General features: G+C 41.8%; 1 long non-coding RNA gene across 1 annotated transcript in view; it reads right to left on the bottom strand.

Moving 5' to 3' along the window:
• Positions 1 to 16,113: 16,113 nt before the first annotated feature.
• The window catches only part of LOC134740325 (uncharacterized), a 103,319-nt gene continuing 102,796 nt past the window's right edge, over positions 16,114 to 16,636 (bottom strand). The window contains exon 3 of the long non-coding RNA XR_010127720.1: positions 16,114 to 16,266. This is a non-coding gene — a long non-coding RNA (uncharacterized LOC134740325). The remainder of the gene's footprint in view (positions 16,267 to 16,636) is intronic.

Below are 16,636 nucleotides of genomic sequence, written 5' to 3'. Positions count from 1 at the left end.
TTCCACCAAAACTATCAACTGTTACATAAACATCTGTCCTTCTATGAGTTAGAAAATAATTGTCACCATCCCCACTTAATCAACCATCTTCTCTCCTTTGACCATCTTCTGAAAAATAACACCCGATACTGAAGGCATCTCCTTCTATTCAACTTCTTAGACAGTAAGACGTTCTTTTCTTAAACAGTAAGATGTTCTCTCAAGCCCCATGCAAAGCACTTCTTTGATATCAGTTTGGGGAGGCCGAACTCTGGAGTCTTCATCCGAAGGGTAAAGTACAGCACTCAGTAACGCGCGTCCCGGGAACCAGGCCTAAGCAGTGCTAGCCGCTTCCTCCTCCAGGCTGGCATTGTCTGTGTTCGCCAGCCCCTCCGCGAAGTTAGCTCATTTGCGATCAGGCCAAGTCCCTGTAGACTTCACGCAGACGCGGGTGCAGCCTGCTCTGGGACTTGAAGTCCGCTGGAGCCTGGGCCTGTGCATCATCCGGGTGGACCTCTCTCTGCTGCTGCCAAAGGATCCCGCCTGGATGCTCATCCCACCACCGTCGACCACCCCGCAGCTGCAGAAAGGCAGCAACTGCCGCACACCAAAGCAACTTGGCGGGCTATTCGCCCTGCAGCTCCCGCCAGCGCGCTGCTCCCGCTGGCAATCAAAAGTCGGGGAATGCGCGAAACAGCCAGGCGCCTCCCACTCCGCCCAGCTGCCGCGCAGCTCCTCCCTGGCCTCCATTGGGAGACAGGGGACGCCCATGAGCAGGAAGGAGCAGGGCAGTGATTGCTTAGTTTATCCTGGGACGCCAGAGCTGGCCGTGAATTAAGTGGTGCGGGGGCGGGGATTACTGAGACCGGGAAGGTTTATCCCGACAAATAGCGAGGGTGGGCTGGTTGGCGCCCAGTCCCCCTGGCCCGGCCTTCAGAGCCACCCGTGCTCATCCGTTCCAATTATCATCTCTTCCAATTATAATAGGATGATAATTATCATCCCTTCCAATTATCATGAATGTCTGGAGCGATGATAATTGGCTTCCAAAGTGAATGAGAGATGAGTCATTTACATCCAATGAGAGAAAAACAGCCTCCAGAGACTCTTCGTTCATTGGCCAGCGAGAGTGTCAATTCCCAGGCTCCTGCCGTGCACAGGCGAGCCCTTCTAGGCGGGAAAAGTTCAGCTGAGAGATATAAGAGAGCAGTCTTTCCAGCACTTGCGAATCCAGAGCGGCGGGGACTGCTGGCACGTGCACTGTGTGGACAAACTCTCTGGTTCTTGAGTGGTTTTTCTTTTCCCTGGTCGGACCTGGAGTTCTTAGGGGGATGGGTAACAAGGGCAGTAGACAGAGGGACCTCAGCTCAAAGTCAAGGAGGTTTTGGATGGGGAGCTGGGCAGCCGCCAGCTGTGGTAATTACCTTCCCCATGTCTCAGCTTCAAAGGCCAAAAGTTTTACTCCTGAAAAGATACTTGGAGATCGTCTGGGTGTTCCGGAATCTCAAGAGGGTCGTTTGACCCTGCTGGGTCCTTTCCCTGCCCGGTGCCCTTTGCGCCCATAGAAGGAGACCAGATTCCGTTGAGCAGAGCAGAAACTATTCACTGATCAAGGAATGGAGTAGGAGAGTTCCTGCTCAAAGTGTCTGGGGTGTAATGTGGTGGTGCTTTTTAAGGTCTTTTAGGGCACGTAGTTGGAGAGCAAGGATTCCTGGAAAGAGATGGAGCTTTCCAGAAAGAACTGAGTGTGGCAGTCTCATATTTTCTGTTGCCCCCCAAACTCTATATGTGCCTTGCAAGCTGCATTTCTCCCCAAGGCAGAGATTCAGGTATGATAATTAGCAAGGATTCAGGTTAGGGTAGCGCTTCTACATTCCTTTCCCATCTTGTAGCAAGGTGGTTACTGACATCCAGTCTCTTTCTGTAAGCAAGCACAGCTTCAAGCACAGGTTACCTTCATAGGTTCTAGGGCTTTAGGAAAGCATTGAGGTCATCCTGCGGCGACAGAGGCAGCTGTTCAAACAACGTGGTGCATGTTTGACAGGGGAGTTGCGGGGTGAGGCAGGTAAAAGTGCAGGTTCCATAGCCACACCCCGACATACTGAATCAGAGTCTGTGAGGGTGGGATCTGGAATCCTTTTTAAAAAGCTCAGAGGAACCAATTCACACGAACAATAAAAGTTTGATCTGAGCCAAAGTACTTAATCTAGAAATGAGAAAACGGGGATCCCCAAAAGAGTTACAGGGAGAGGGTTGGAGGAAAGTTAGACTATGACAGTTTTAGGGTGGTTCTTTCCTGGCCTTGGGAAGTTTTCTCAGCTGCTGCTCTGATCAGTACACAGCTGAATGCTTTAGGGGAACCCTCTTCATATATCGGGAGTTCCCTCTCTGTGTAGGTCTCCCACCAGAGTCTGTGGCCCGTGACCTCCTGTCACCCTGGTCTCTCACCTCTGTCTCCTCAAATCTGGAATTCCAACTGGCTTTGTCTTGCTGCCCTTCCTTTCCACACTGGCCTGGAATCCCTCAAGGTAGTCTGCTAGAGTGGATTGTAGGATGCATCTCAGTTGTCACTGTCCTTAATTGCATGATGTCTAGTTCCTTGCAAAGCATTGTTTCATCTATTTTGCCCATTTTTGTTTTGTTTTGCTTTCAGACTAGGGGGAAATCCAGTTCCTGTTACTCCATTTTGGCCAGAAATTCAAGGTAATGATTTTTAATATTTCTGATGACTATTTCTATCATCTCTCTCACTTCTGGATCTGTCTGTATTCACTGATGTTTCTAGTCATTATGAGTCATATTTATCCACTTCTTAAATACTTGCTGATTGTTTTATTAGATATCAATCTTTGTTAATTTCACAACTTTGGGTGTCAGAAATTTTTACGTTCCCATCAATATTCTTGAGCTTTGTTCTGGTACCTTGATATTTTACATGGAAACCATTTTATAATTTCAAAGTTTGCTTTTATTTGTTAGGTGGGAGCAGAACTAGGGCTAATTTTGTCCCATTGTGGAAGAAATACCTTTCAGAGTAGTCTCTCTGATACTTCACGAATTGTGAAGCTTTCTAGTAAGATTTTTGCGAACTGAATCTATTCCCAGTCCGTATGACCCTCAGAAATTGTTACATCTGCTCCTCTTGGGTACTTTTTTTCCTGTTCCTTTTCAACAGCTTCTTTCTACTCATGCATTGACCAAGCTGAAATCTCAAGGGATGCCCACTGCAGATCTCTGATACTATGTGCTCCTGTGGCTCTCTTCTCCCTTGTACTCTGCCATACAAGCTCCAGTCATCTTGGCCTCCCCAAACCCCCAGCTTGTCCTCTCAACTCAGGGAAACTGCAAGACTCTGAATGTTCTCCTCTCTAAGACATGCCTTGGAAACTCCATACAGTAAGCTAGATAGCCATAGGGCTTATCTCATATGATTTTCTTCTCAGATATCAGAGATGAGGTCCCACACAGCCTGATGTCCAATGATTGAAAGTTGTTATTTCACAGATTTTGTCTTTTTTGCCTTTTTTAGACATTTCATGTGGCAGAAGAAACTCAATCCTTGTTTCTCCATCTTATCCACTAGTAGACATTAGTTATATTCTCTTTGAACTCATCATGAATTCAATGAAGACTGAAGAAAACAAGTCATTTAGTGCCACAGAAGATGACCGGAGGACTAGACCTGAAGTTTCAAAGGTATATCTACTTTTTTACAACTCCTCAGAGGAGTGATAGTCTAACCATAGTGCCATATGAGGTTCTTGGAGATAAGTTCTTAAACAGTGGTAGTTATAAGCCTTTCTCTTAGGTAGTTTAAAATATGTTTGGGGAGCTCATACACATAAGTGCTTGTGGAAAGCAAAATGATAGAGTATGAGTTAACAATGCTAAATGTGTCTTAAGACAACAAGATGACTAACAAATAATATAGACACTTAAAATCATGGAAAGTATAAACAGGCAAAATAATTAGCTAATGTTTACTGAGGAAGCACTGTGTGCCTGGAATTGTGTCCCATCATATGGATTATCCCATTTAACAATTAATAGAACTATGCAGTAGTTATTATCATACTTATTTTATGAAAAAAGAAACTGAAGCTGAACTTGCTTATAGTTGCAGAAGTAACAGACTTCAGAGCAAGGATCTGAACCTAGGCAGTCAGACTACAGAGACTGGTTTTTGACCTGCACTATTTTGCTCAAAATATGCAAAATGATAATACTAAATTGAGACATAAACAAGTCATTTTAGAGTACATAGAGAAGAATGCTTAATTCAGACTTAAAAAATTACAGCAGTGTCATATGAGAAGTGACGTATTAATGAATAATAAATATAAAATTGTCAAACTTATAGACGTAGAAGTGGTTGCTGGGCTGGGAAGAGAGAAAAACGGAAGTGTTAGTCAAGGAATACAAAGTTTCCTTACACAAGGTGAATAAGTCGTAGCGATCTGAACAGCATGAGTGCCAATAGTTATCACTATTGTGCACTCAAATTCTTGCTAAAAGGATAGATTTTATGTTAAGTGTTCTTATTACAAAAATAATAAATAAGCGGGCAGGAAGAGACTTTGGGAGGTGATAGATAGGTCCAGGTCATAGAAGGTGGTAATCATGTATCTTCATAGTCATCAAGTTGTATACATTAATTATGTACGTTAATTATGCATTTTGTATGTCTAAAACTAATTTATTTTTGAAAAAGAATGAATAACATTTCACTAGTGTATCAAGGATGAAGGAATGGCCTGAGTAAAGTCATGTACACAGGAAAACATATTTGGGGAACAGGATAGCTGCATTTGATGCTATGTAAGGAGAATTCAAGTATGTGGTAGGCAAATATTGCTTTTTATACTGGTAAGGTAGTATGGTGCCAAGATCACAGTAGGATTTATATCAATAAGAGCTTTTCATATTGATAGTAAAAATCTTTTCTAATTGTGAAACAATAAAATGGATTCATTGGTTCACCTGAGTGGACATTCCAGAATTCAGTAGAGCTCTTAATTCAGTAGTGTAGAGTTTCTTTGAGGACTTGTTTGTGTGTTCAGTCTCTATGTTCTGCTTTTCATGTTATCCCCTGGCTGGCTTTCTGCATAGTGACAAATAGAGCTGCAGTAATATCGGATGTGTTACTTTCTCGATAATGAGTCTATCCTGGTTTCCTGAGGAACCTTCTCTTTGCCATCTTATTGTCCCAACTTAAGTAACTCATCCATATCAGCACAAAACCTTGTGACTCAGAGGGCACATATATTCTTGAGCTGTCATGAATTCATTTCCATACATTTGTGGCTCCTAAAATGTGTGAGAGATGTAGAATAGCTTTCTGGAAAATAGCTGCACTGCCTTTTACTTCTTTGAAATCCATGTGTAGGTTTTTGGATTTTCTTCTGTAAATAAAGGAGACGCGTTTATAGACGTTATCTTTGTATTGCTTAGAAGGAGTTATTCAACTCACTTTGGACTTTGTTAAGTTACATATTAATGTTAAAATGCCTAGGGCTATTTTGTTCAAGACAATTGCCACTAATCTCATGTGATTTTTTTTTTTTTTTTTTTTTTTTTTTTTTTTTTTTTTTTTTTTGAGACGGAGTCTTGCTCTCTCGCCCAGGCTGGAATGCAGCCGCGTGATCTCGGTGCGCTGCAAGCCCTGTCTTCCAGGTTCACGCCATTCTCCTGCCTCAGCCTCCCCAGTAGCTGGGACTACAGGCTCCCGCCAACATGCCCAGCTAATTTTTTCTATTTTTTAGTAGAGACGGGATTTCACCATGTTAGCCAGGATGGTCTCGATCTCCTGACCTCGTGATCCACCTGCCTCGGCCTCTCAAAGTGCTGGGATTACAGGTGTGAGCCACCGCGCCTGGTTCACATGTGATTCTTTAAATTCAAATTTAAATTCAACTTAAATAAAATCAAATAATGAAAAAGATGAATAATACAAATTTTCAGTTGCACTAATCACGTCAAGTACTTAAGAATCACCTGTGACTGTAGTATTAGACAGTACCGATGTAGAACACTTCCATCACTGCAGAAATTTTATTGGGCAGTACTAATTTAACGCATCCAATTATAGAACAGAACTAGAGTGTAAAAGTGCCAAACAATTTGTCTAGAAAATAGAATGAGAGGAAAAAATCAAAATAAAGGAGGCAACAAAGCAAAGGTTTATAAATTGTGAAAAAGTGGAAAAAGTAGAAGATACAAAAAAAGATGTTACAAATAAACACAAAAAACCCTACACCAAATTAATTGTCTTACAGATTATTCGAAAGACTTTAGCTTTTCTTGTTTCTTTTAAATTCATTTATTTCATACACAGTAAAATTCAGTCTTTTTCATATACAGTTTGATGGCTTATAGCAAATGCCTACAGCCATGTAACCATGAGCAAAATCAAGAAGCAAAGCAGTTTCATCACCCTAAATAATTCCTTGTGTGGTTCCATGAAACTAAATAAATCCGTGTTCTCCCCACTCATCCCCTATTCACACCAGTCCCTGGCAACAACTAATCTCTTCATTACTCTAGTGTTACCTTTTCCAGAACATCATATAAATGGAACATACACTGAATCATACACTTTGAGTCTGCCTTCTTTCACTTAGAGTATTCCACTTAAGATTCATGAGTGTTGTTGCTTGCATTGATAGTTTTTTTCTTTTTATTGCTGAGTAGGATTCCACTGTGTGAATGTATCAAAAATCTGTTTATCCATTCACTCACTGAAGAATATTAGAGTTGTTTCCCACTTGGAGAGTTTGTAAATAAAGCTGTTGTGAACATTTGCATGCAGGTTTTTGTATGAAGAGTAGTTGTCATTTCTCTTGGGTTCACCTAGCAGCGGAATTGCTGACATGGAAAGTGTATGTTTAACTTTGTAAAAAATTGTCACATTGATTTCAAAATGGCTGTATAATTTCACATCCTCGCTACCAATGTGTGAGAGTTCCAGTTGTTCCTTGTACTTTTCAACACAACGTTTTTCTGATTCATTCATTATCATAGGTATGTAATGACATCTTTTTGTGGTATTAATATGCATTTCACTAATGACTCATGATTTGAGCATCTTTTCATGTGTTTATATCATCCACCTATCTTCTTTGGGAAGTGCCTATTAAAATATTTTGCCCATTTTTATACTGGTTACTTATTGCTGAGATTTGAGATGGCTTTACATATTTTAGAAACAAGTCCTTTGTCATATTGCTTTTGTTATAATATTTGTGATAGTTGCTGATATTTTATCTCTGTATAGCTTGTCCTTTCATTCCCTTAGTCCTGTTTTGGGAGGGAAAAGTTTACAATTTTGATGAAGTTCACTTTCTCTATATTTCTCTTTGTGGATCATGCTTTCGTTTTTTACATCAGAGAATTCTGCTAAATGTAAGATCACAAAAATCATTTCTAAGTGTTCTTCCAGAAGTTGTATAATTTTAGGTTTGGGTTTGCAATTGATTTTAAGTTTTATTTTTATTTTTATTTTTGTATGGCACAATACCTGGATCAAAGTTTGTGTGTTTGTGTAAACTGTGTGTTAATTGTGTAAAACAAGTTAACTCAATAGTGGATGATTAGCATCTTATCATTGTTGAGAGTTACAACTTGAACAAGGTATATTTCTCCATTTATTTTGGTGTTGTTTAATTTCTTTTGCTGCAGGGCACCTGAGAGAATAGGCAAACCTGGTGGATGAAGGAAGATTAGGGAGTAGGGGGCTGAAGGGGTAATGGGACTGGTGCACTACTCTCTCCAAGGCCAGCAGACAGGGCAAGAATTAGAAAGACCGGAAGTACAAGGCACGAGTGACAGAGAAGGTTATTGATTCTGTCATCATGCAGCTTTAAGATTGTCCAGTAACCCCTGAGTGTCTCCTCCTAGCAGACTCTCTGTTATTACCTCTGGGTTTCTGGAATTTGTCCACACTGTCTTTCCCCTTTGACCAGAAACCCTTGCTCCCTCCACACTTCCTGAATTCCTCAAAGGACAAACCTCCAGCGCTGGAATCTCCCTCCCCACACAAAATATCTGCACAGACATAGTCACGTCTCCATCAGGGGCCCCCAGACTTAGAGCCCCCTGGAAACTGAATGGTCAATATAATAAGTTATTGGGACTTTTGTATGCCAGATGCGACAGTCTGCTGGGCACTTTATCCATGTCTCATGGGAGTCTCACCACACCAGGAGGAAAATGTTTTCCAATTTAGCATTCTTTCCCATGCCCAGCCATGCACTTTTTGCATGGCCATACCTAAAGTCTGCATTTGCCTCCTTAAGGTTAGTGCTCAAAGCACATGGAGATCACCTGTAATGTGACTTATAATTGGGGTTTGCCAGCCAAATAAGATCTCATAGGACGAATACCCAGTTTGTTTGTTGGTGGTGTACCTGACTCAGAGAAGCACCATGGCCGAGACCTGATCCCACCTCAGATGAGTTTCCTGACAAAGTTTCCTCAGCAGCTGCTTGCGTGTCCATTACATGCACTTCACTTTTCCTGAGCTCTGTGGTCGGTAAGCTGTGTGTAACTTCCATTTTATTTTTAATAGCCGAGTTAAGTCCTGAAGTATTTCAGCCACAAAGGCTGGTCCACTGTCTGACCCCAGAGTGAGGGTTAGACCAAATCTGGGAATAATGTCTTTTAACAACACCTTGGTTACCTCTCATACTTTCTCTGTCCTGGTAGGGAAAGCCTCGACCCACCCCGAAAAGGTGCAAATGAACAACAACATGTATCATCCAAGAGCCCCCTTGCTCAAGGCAGCTCAATAAAATCCAGAAACAAATTTTCACAGGATGTGTCTCCCATTTCCTGAATTCCCGGGGACCAGGTAGTCCCATGGTGACGGTTGTTCTTGGCACCAGTTAGACATTGTTCACAAACTCCTCAGTAATGGCAGTGAGCCATGGCACATAGAAATGGCATCTTAGCAATGTTTCTAGTGCCTTTGTTTTCATACGAGTTCCTTATTGGAACTGTTTCACAAACCTGGGGGCCACCATTTCAGGTATGACTAGCCTCCCATCAGATAATTTTCACCATGCTCCTTTAATGTAATTCCCAGTCTCCTGGGCAAACCAGGTTCCTTCATTTGGAGTATACCTTGGAGTCTCCGAGAGATGGATCTCTGGAAGGAGAGTCATAGCTAAGGCTTCCGCTATAGAAGGTAGAGTTGCCATTGCTGCCCGTTTTACCTCTTTGCCTGTCTTCCTGTTTCCTTTTGCTTCTAGTGTTCCTGCTTCTTGGTGCCCTTTGCAGTGCATTACTGACACCTGTTTCAGGGCCCATGCAGCATCTAAGAGTTGTAGAATTTCATCCTTTTATTTTGTTTCCTTTCCTTTTCTCCTGCAATTAAGCATCCTCTTTCTTTGTAAATCTCCCATGAACATGCAAAGAGGCAAAAGCATATTTGGAATCTGTGTAAATATTTGCTCTTTGGTCTTTTGCTAGCCAGAGAGCTCTTGTCAGATATCAGCTCTGCCTTCTGAGCGGAAGTTCCTGTAGGCAAAGACTTCACCTGTACTACTAAGTCCAAAGTGACCACTGGGTACCCTGCTGGGCAGATCCCCTCTAGTATGAAACTGCTCTCTTCAGTAAAATACTCCACTTCCAGGTCCAGGAAGGGCCAATCTGTCAAATCTCTACGGCTTGAGGACACATCTTCTAGCACCTTCACACAGCAATCAAGCTAGCCTCCTGGCACTGATTGATGGGGATCAAGGAAGCCGGTTTTAGGGTGTTCACAGTCTCCAAACTTATGCTGGTATTTTCACATAGGAGCCCTTGGTCTTCAGTCACTTTCAGATTTGATAACCAATGGTGCCCACTTTGGTCCATCAAAGTTATAACCGAGTGTGTTACCCGGATTGTCAGTTGCTGTCCTAAAGTCAGTTTATTAGCTTCTTGCACCAGTAGGGCAGTGGCAGCTAGCACCTTGAAACGGGGGGGCCATCCAAGCGCCACAGAATCTAGTTGCCTGGACAAATGTGCCACCAGATGATGCCATGGTCCTGTGACTTGAGTCAGGACTCCTATGGCCATTCCCTTCCACTCACAATCAAAAAAAGGCCTAGTTAGGTCTGGCAGTCTCGAGGTTGGGGCCTGAATTAAGGCTTCTTTCATATCTTTAAAGGCCTTACCTTGGTCGGCATCCTAGAGAAGGGACTTCTTTCTCCCTGCCTAGTGTCTTCATATAATGGCTCAGCCATTAGCAAGAAATTTGGGATCCAGATGCGGCAGAACCCTGCTGCCCCTAGGAACTCTCTTATTTGATGCTGGGTGTTTGGAGTGGGAAGTGCACAAACAGCCTGCTTTACTCCACTACCGAGCCATCTTTTCCCTTGGCTTACATGGAAGCCTAAATACTGGACACTTTCAAAGCAGATTTGAGCCTTTTTCCCTGACACTTTACATCCTGCACTCCACTGCAGGTGCGTGAGTTCCTGGGTTCCTTGGAAGAGGTCCTCTTGGGTTGGGGCTGCTAGAAGAAGGTCATCTGTATACAGAAGCAAAACACAGGCACTATTAGGTGGGGTGTAGGCTTTAAGGTCTGAGGCCAATGCCCCTTCAAAGATTGTAGGAGGGGTTTTAAATCCCTGTGGGAGTCTTGTCCAAGGGTACTGTAATTCACCCCATTGAAAAGAAAAAATTGACTGACTACTTGGTGCTGGGGGAGGCAGTAAAATGCATCCTTTAAATCTAGGAATGTAAACCAGGCAGCATTTGCTGGAATATGTCCATTAAAGTATACAGGTTTGGCACCACTGCATGGATACTTACTGTACTCTGGTTCACAGCCCATAAGTCCTTCACCAGACTATATTCACCAGACAGCTTCCACACTGGTAAGAGAGGGGTATTCCAGGGTGAATGGCACTTAACTATGATTCCATGCTTATGAAGCCTCTCTAAGTGCTTGTGGACACGTCGCATGGCCTCAGGGAGTAGCAGGTACTGGCGGACCCGAACCAGAGTTGCTCCTGGTTTTTTTCTACTACAACTGGTGCCTGATTTACAGCTAGTCAAGGCGGGTTACTTTCAGTCCAAACTTTGGGAATTTTAGTAAGTAACCCATGCATTTATTTCATTTACTCCTGGTTCTGGAGTCTCTTTTGCATATAGCCTCCGTTTCTCAGCCTGCAGGACAGTAAGGGTTAACACCATGGTTTCGGCTGAGTTAGGCTTAAAGTCATATCTCTTTGAAGTTCAAAAGTAATCTGCACTTGCAGATTTTGGAGAAGGTGTCTTCCTGGCAAGGGAACTGGACAATTTGGGAGATACAGGAATCCATGTTGAATGTCTTGCCCTCCTATAACACACCTCTGTGACTGACAGACTGGCTTCTTCTCTGAGTCTCCAGTGGCACCTACAATAGTTGTACAGTTCTTGGATAGTGGACCTATACGCCAGGTCACTACCAAGTGTTCAGTCCCGGTGTATACCATAAAGTCCATCAGCTGGCCCCCAAATTCTAATGTGACCATGGGCTCCTGGAGGCCAAAAGAGAAGGAACCTTGTCTGTCCTAGTCCTCATATGCTTCAGCCCCTGCCAGCCTGATCAGGTCAGTGTCTGGTTCTACCCTGGTATTGTAGTCCTGGGGCAGTGGTTTTTTCATACCACAGCCTTGACCAATCTCCACATTATTATTTTCTGGACATTCATCCTTTCAGTGTCCTTTCCTTTTGCATCACGCACATTCACCTCTCTCTAGCCTCGGCCGGCTTTTGAATCCCTGTCCAGACTGGCCTCTTCCACAAATGCATCCATGCCTACATCCGTGCCCCCTTGCAAAGTCAGCTTCCCTTCCCGTTGAGGGCTGCCACTGGCAAATCAGCCTTTTTCCTAAGCCTCTGATCAGCCTCCTTCTTTGCCTCCTGATTTCGGTTAATGTACACCTTGGTAGTCACTTCAATAAGCCGAGTAGAATTTATGCCTGTGAAGCCTTCTGACTTCTGCAATTTCTGCCTGATATCTCCCTGGGACTGCTCTACAAACACAGTATTCACCATGCACTGAATTTCAGCATCCTCAGGGTTACACAGAGTGTATAATTGGAATCCCTCACAGAGTCTGTCATAAAACTGGCTGGGGCTCTCATATGCACCTTGGAGCACCTCTGAGGTTTTAACTATATTGATTGCCTTTTTCCTGCCATCTCTTAGCCCTTCCAGGATTCAAGTGAAAGTACACTCCACAGAGTGGGAGCAGGCTTGAGCAAGGGGCTTAAGAGCACTGGTTGCAGAATTTTTCTGAAGTTTAAATACCCTCTAGATTTTTCTCATTGCTTACTTTGTTTACACTCTATGTAAATAAAGTAGTGACCCACAACCAGTTTGATTGGTTGCAGGAGGGGTCCAACCAGTGGTACTTTCCGTTTTTCATCTGCAATGCAGTGGAAAGTGGGAGTTGGGGGAATGATTTGCAATGGGAGAAGCTTCTGATCCTTTTGTTACTTGAGTGTGGAGAGGTGGAATTTTCCTTTCGATTCCATTCTAGGAAGTGAATGTAAATCATCCTTAGGTTCCCTGCCTCCAGATCCTGTTCTTCTACCTCATTTCTTCAGACCTGGGGCATCCCTCTCCTTGCCAGCCTGCTTCTCCCCTTGGCTTCAAGGGGCCTCCTCAAGGCTGCCTTTGATGACTCAGCAGAACATGAATGGAGAAGGCATCCAGGTGTTGTTTAAATTCCTACAATATATTTTTGGACACAAGACTTTCATATCTTGTCAGAATTTTCTACATAGATTACCTGTCATCTGTGAATTAAGATAATTTTACTACTGTCTTTCTTGTCCAGAAGCCTGTTATTTCTTTCTCTGTTTTTATTGCACTGGCTAAAATATCCAGTGAGGCATTGCTTCTCACAAGAGGGCATTAGCTGCTGGGGGTCTGCCCACAGACCCTGACCCAAATGACCAATGAATAACACGTACACTGACACACCGATATTCTGTTTTGCCAATCCGCTGTGTGTCTGATCTGACCGCTCGCACACTGAGAGAGGTTTCTCACTGCAGCAGGGCCTCAGCAGCTCGCACTCCAGGCATTTATTTAGTATAGAATTAACAACAGAAGTTTTGAGTAAACAAACTTGTGGATAATTAACATGGTGAAAAAAGTAGTTCTACAAGTGATTAAAGCTCAGGTACGCTGGTTTAAAGCAAATACCATTAGGGGGCCATACCTTGGTCGACCTCCCCCTGAGAGGGCCATCTGCTTCACAGGTTAGTTAATGGAGGTAGGGTAAACAGACTTAACTGGGGAAACCTCTATTTTTCCTAGTATTTACCCTAAGACCTAATGCTCTAAGTTAAGAACCGGCTGCCTTCAGGCTGTTCAATTATTACAAGCAATATGACTTTTTGGCCGTCCAAAAAGGTTTCTGCGTATTCCTTATAACTTTCCCTAATTTTTCCCTTTAATATTTCTGCCATCATCCTGAGTGAATCCCAACAACGCAGCCCAATGGTGAATAGAATCTGCTAGAGCAGACATTCTTACCTTTTTTCTAGTCTTGAGAATGCATTCAATCCTATACCATTAATTATGATGTTACCTGTAATTTTTCATAAGTGATCTTCATGAGATTGAAGAAGTTTCCTTTTATTCCTAGGTTGCTGATGTTGTTAGAAATAGACGTCAGGCTTACCAAATGCTTTTCCTATGACTCTTGAGATGATTCTATGCATATATAGAAATTTTAATTTTTCTAATTGGCTTATTACTGTGATATATTTTTCAAAAGTTAAACCAACCTTTCATTCCTGGTATTAACCTATTGGTTCTTGAATTTATGTTTACATTGGCCTGTAGTTTTGTTTTCTTGTGATGTTTTGCCTGTATATTATGGAGCTAATATTTCCCTATTGCTGAGGCAATGTTCTTTTCCGTATTGTACTCGATGCCCCATGAATTGTGATGTTTTCCCAAGGTCTGGTGGGAACAGCAACTATTCCCAGCCCTGTAAGATCTCCAGGGATTGTTCCCTCTAATCTTTTTGGGTAGCTGACTTCCCTGGCTTAGGTGATTTCCTCACGTGCATGTGCAGATCACTACTCATAGGAAGATTCATGGGGACCCTCTCTTCTGGAGAAGATCTCTTCTGGAAGAGGCCTCTGGTCTCTTCTGGAAGAGGCCAGTCTGTACAGTCTTCTCCTACCCTTTGAAAGCTAAACCCATTGGCTTCCCAGATCTCAGTTCCTTTTCCTCAACTCAGTTGCTACTGAGCTTTGCCTGGATTCTTTTCCCTGAACCATGACCTAGAGACTTTCTTCAGGCCGTAAGCTGGGGAAGTCATAGCATTTGCATCGTTGTTTTTCTGTTTCTCAAGGATCATTGTCCGTCTTTGACTAATGCTCGATATCTTGAAACGATTTTGTATATTTTGTCCATTTCTCCAGGGTTTTCAGGCAGGAATGTAAGATACTTCTGTGTTATTCCACGGTGGCCAGAGTCGAAGTTCAGGATGCTGCTTTTTTTTTTTTAATTTTTCCAAGCCTTTAGCTTTAATTAGTGGAAATATTGGGCTATAAAGGGCTTACTTTACCTTGGCTGCCCCTATTACTATCAAATATATAAACATAAGCATACCAGAAGGCTTCTTAGCCAGATTAAGGGTGACTTCAAAAATCTCACAGGGAACATCATGATAAATAATGAATCGTTAAAAGTATTTCTTTTACAATGAGGGAGAATAGAGGAGTGCTGACTACTACTGCTTTTATTTAGCTGATAAATAAAATGTATTGAGTCAATGCTGTGTGATGAGAAAAATTAGTAAAAGATAATATTTGAAGATTGAAAAGAAGGGAACAAAGCACATTCATGAAATATCCACAGGTAATATCATCATCTACATTTGAAGCTAACAAGATTGATAGAGAAAATATTAGAATGATTGTAATGTGGCAAATTGGCTAGTTTTAAGATTGATCTTTACAGAACAATGCATTTAGCTTAGTCAGCAATATCAGAAAATGTAATACCCCCAAATTATTTTATACTGCCTAAAAAATTATTTACCTAGAAATAACTGTAAACATGATTTAACCACATATGGAGAAAATTCTTTTATTGAAGACATGAAAATAAGACATCAATCAATGTCAAGATCTACTAATGGGTAGGAAAACTCAAAATTAAGACTGTATTTGGTGAATATACAGAAAAATATACCATTGCAACAGAACAGAGAGAGTAGAGACAGACTCCCAAATTAAACGAAAATATCTTTGTATTAGTTTGTGCTATGGTGTGAATCTTTTGCATGCCCCACAATTCATATGTTTAAATCCTAATCTCCAAAGTGCTGGCATTAAGAGACGGGGATTTGTTGGGTGATTATGAAATTCATACTTGACAGTCTCTTAGGGTTAATAAATTACCACAGAGTGTATGACCTAACCAACAGAAATGCATTATCTCATGCTTCTGGAGGGTCAAAGTCCAGGGTAAAGATGTCATCAGAGTTGGGGGCCTGTTAGGACTGTGAGGGAAAGACCTGTTCCAGGACTGTCTCCTTGGCTTGAAGTTGGCCATGTTTTTTCTATGGGTCTTTACATCATCCTCCCTCTGTGTGTGTCTCTATGTCTAAATTTCCCCCTTTTATAAAGATATCAGGGGTGCTGGATTAGAGGCCCATCCTACTGTGGTGTGACCTCACTTTAAGTATATCAACAGGAACTGTATATCCAAATAAGGTCACATTTTGTGGTCCTAAGTATTAGGACTATGACATGTGAATTTTGAGGGGACACAGTTTAACACATAACAATCTTATGTAGCAAAACTTGCAGTATAGTTCAGTGGAGAAAGAATGAACAGTTCGGTCAGCATTCCTGGCGTAATTTGTTATCCATATGTAAAAAATAAAAAATGATACCTTCTTCTAGCTAGATACAAAAAATAATTCCCAATTATAAACTTGAATGGTAAAAGCAAACTTTCACAATTTTTAGAAGAAAAGAAAATATATATATAATGAAAGGATTTCTAATGATATAAAATGATTAATAAACATGACAAAATTAAAATTAACAACTCCTGTTCTTTATAACACCTGAGAATGAAAACTCAAGAAGATACTCAGAATACATGTTTAACACATATCATGAATAAGCAATTTATTTCTACAATATTAAAATACTTCCAGAATTAATAATGAAAAGAATCCAGTAGAAAAATGAACAAAACATCTTAGGAGGCAGAGGCTGGCGGATCAGGAAGGCAGGAGTTCCAGACCAGCCTGTCCAATATGGTGAAACCCCGTCTCTACGAAAAAAAAAACAAAATACAAAAATTAGTGAGGCCTGGTTGCATGCACCTGTAGTTCTCCTAGCTACTCATAAGGCTGAGGCAGGAGAATCGCTTGAACCCAAGAGGTGGAGGTTGCAGTGAGCCGATACCACACCATTGCACTCCAGCCTGGGTGACAGAGGAGAGTCATCAAAAAAAAAGAAAAAGAGAAAAATGAACAAAAGACATAAACAACCCTCTTAGAGAATGAAGTGTGAAAATGGGTTCAATCCCATAGTAATTAGGAAACTACTGTTTAAACCCTCAATCACATGCTATTTCACACCCACACGATAGGTAAACATTAAAATATGGATAATACGAAGCTTTGATGTAGATGTAGAAT

Source organism: Pongo pygmaeus, chromosome 9, assembly GCF_028885625.2.
Source record: "Pongo pygmaeus isolate AG05252 chromosome 9, NHGRI_mPonPyg2-v2.0_pri, whole genome shotgun sequence".
NCBI classification, from domain to species: Eukaryota; Metazoa; Chordata; class Mammalia; order Primates; family Hominidae; genus Pongo; species Pongo pygmaeus.
The sequence above is the reverse complement of the archived record's forward strand: the minus strand, read 5'-3'. Positions and strand labels throughout refer to the sequence as shown.